General features: G+C 32.0%; 1 pseudogene; it reads left to right on the top strand.

Moving 5' to 3' along the window:
• Nucleotides 1–535: 535 nt before the first annotated feature.
• Nucleotides 536–1587, top strand: LOC108757364 (uncharacterized; annotated as a pseudogene).
• The last annotated feature ends 1533 nt before the right edge of the window (nucleotides 1588–3120 follow it).

Genomic DNA, 3120 nt, shown 5'->3' on the forward strand with positions numbered 1-3120 from the left:
CATTTAAGATTTTTTGTTTAGAGGAAATGCTAAGAGTAATTCCCCGCTTATCGGTAGAATTTTTTTTTTGGGTGTACATCTAAAATTTCATTAATGGTTCTGGCATAAATCTGATATAAAAATATATAATCCTTAATTTTTGAGCTGCAACCTCTTAGCAGAAACATCTTCTGCCTTTTTCACGCAGGAGAGAACTATGTTACAGAATGGGAAAATAAATCATTTTATGACGGGAATTTATCTGCTGATTTAGGAGCTCGCGAAATACGCACAAACCGATTACATAATCCACAAACTGTATGGGGTCGTTCCGTTGCACGCATAATGCACATAGACTACATAGAGAACCGTTCCGTTTCAATCAAAGCGCGCATGAATAATACTGATAGCGCACAGATTTCCCTAGATTCTCCCCACTTCTCAACGCATTAACTACAGCAGCTCGGACGTGAAGCTTTTGATGCAAAGTCGATGCGCCTATTGAAAATTTAAAAAACTTTAACCGTGTTTTGCTCGGACTTACAGTACAATAAAAATGGAAAGTGATTTAATCGAATTTCCAGTCATTATTGACGAGAGTAATGAAGTTCTCACTCTCTTTCTTGATAAAGAAACTGCTGCGAAGGCTACTCAAGGTAATTATTAAAAATATATACAACCTCATATCATAATTTATAACCTCAAAAATAACTAAAGTATAATTTTCAGATCAAATATTTCTGCAAAGCATTGTAAATCAATACAAGCAAAATGTTGATGGATTGAAAGATGCATTGCCATCATCTTCAGAGATTAAAATTAACACCAAGGAATCCGAAACAAGTGCAATTTTTTAATCGATATCTTGTTAAGCAATTGGAATAATTTTTGCACTGAAATTTAATTTACTATGTTTTCAATGAAATTTCAGATGAAATGAATTTAAAAGGTTTTTTGTGGCCTGATGCTGCAGTATTTTTACTCATCGATCTATACAGGGAAAAGGAACATGATTTTACTTCTGGGATGAAGAAACATAATGTCATTTGGGGAGAAATTGCTACCCAAATGCGAGAAGCCGATGAGAGGTATAAAGTTACTGAGCTTCAATGCTCTACAAAATTTTCTGGCTTGAAACGAACATATAAAAATATATAGGATCAAAACAAAAAGAGCGGTAACTCCCATAGTAGTTGGGGTTTTTATTCAGTAAGTATATGCGTATGACTGTGTATGTATAAATTTAATATTAATAATATTATGTGCTACATATATGTATAGACTTATAAATCTGATTTCGTCTTTGTAGGTGATGGACTCATTAATTGGTGAAAAGGCCTATATACAACCTCCAGCTGAAGCATCAAGTGAAGGTACAGCACCACTAAAACTAGCAGAATCATCTACATCAGCATCTTCATCTCCATTACTTCTTTCAAAAAATTTACCAAGTAACATAATTAATAAACCACCATTGGAGCAAAAGTTGTTTTCACATATTATGCATAATAAATATCTTAACATTTATATATTAATTAATGCAACGTATTGTAAATGTACCTAAGAAAAGACGAGTTGAAAGTGTTCTAGAAAATTTTATTAATGATCTAAAGTGTGAAAAGGAAAATGATAAAAAACAGCGAGACGAAAAGAAAAAGAGAGAAGAGGAAAGACAAGCAAGATACCAAGAAAGAAAGAAAGAGCGCGAACAAATGCATAAAGATAACATACAAATACAGAAATCATTACTTGACGTCATGCGAACTTTAGCAAATAAGAAATAAAAACATTTACCGTTACCGCAATTGTATGTGCACTGTGATGTTTCAATGTGATATATCAGTATAACATTTCAAGTTAATAATATAATATAATAAATACGCTTATAAAATCTGATCTTTTCTTTTATTACATAATTTATTACAGTCTATAAAAATTTACAATTACTACTATCAATTAATATTATATTTTGCCTATTATAATCATTATTCTGATAAATACAGTTATATTTTGACAAAGGTATTGAAATAAGATCTCTCAATTGCACGAAATATTAATATGAATATATTGTACATTAGTATGCAAAATATTTATTTTAATACAGTTTTTCAAAATCATTATTTTCACGTTCTTATCTAATTTTAGTTTCGCTTATCATTATTTTAATTATATTTTCATTTGTAGCGCATTCATAATTCTGTTTCGCTTTTCTTTTTCTAATTCTACTGCATTGCCATGGCCGTTAAAATCAACATTCTCGTTATATGCGAACTGTATACCTATAGGCATCTCATCATTTTGGAGCAGGAAAATATTGTGTAACACAGCATGCTACAATGAATTCCGGAACTTTTTTTATGTCTGTTAATGGCAGACAGTCCAGAAGTATTCTAAAGCGCATTTTCAGCGATCCTATAGCACGTTCAATTGCCATTCTCGTAGATGACAAACAATAATTGAAATTTTTTTGCTGATTTGTCAGATGCCCATTATTTCGAAAAGGCACCATTACATGAGCATGAATGCTATATGCAGCATCTCCGATAATATGTGAATCATTTGGAAAATATTCTTCATCCAATTCAATAAAATGGGCTACTGCCGAGCTTCGAAAGACTCGAGAGTCGTGGACAGATCCAACCTGTCCAGCATATACATGTGTAAAAAGACTACGAGAATCACATACTACTTGCACATTAATGGAATGAAAACCTTTTCGATTAATGTATGAGTTTGCATCTTCAGAAGGAGCTCGAATGTGTCCCATTAATAGCTCCAATTATATTAGGAAAACCGCATGATCTTTCGAATCGTTCCATTGTATTTACGGCAATTTGACCTCTTGGCCATGTAATAAATCGAGGTGCAATACAATGAAGAGCATATGTAACACGTCTCAGTACTCGAAATGCAGTTGCTTTGCCTACTCCAAATTTTGTAGCTACAGATCTGTAACAACAATGTGCCATGTGAATAAAATAATGCTATAACTTTTTAAATAATCCACATGTCTTATATATATATATATATACATATATATATATAACTATGTTTTTAATATAGAGAACAGAATATACATATATCAAACATACCTGTACGAATCAGGTGTAGCCATAAACCAGATGGCGATAAATAATTGTT

The sequence above is a fragment of the Trachymyrmex cornetzi genome, unplaced genomic scaffold (assembly GCF_001594075.2).
Source record: "Trachymyrmex cornetzi isolate Tcor2-1 unplaced genomic scaffold, Tcor1.1 C3975703, whole genome shotgun sequence".
NCBI classification, from domain to species: domain Eukaryota; kingdom Metazoa; phylum Arthropoda; class Insecta; order Hymenoptera; family Formicidae; genus Trachymyrmex; species Trachymyrmex cornetzi.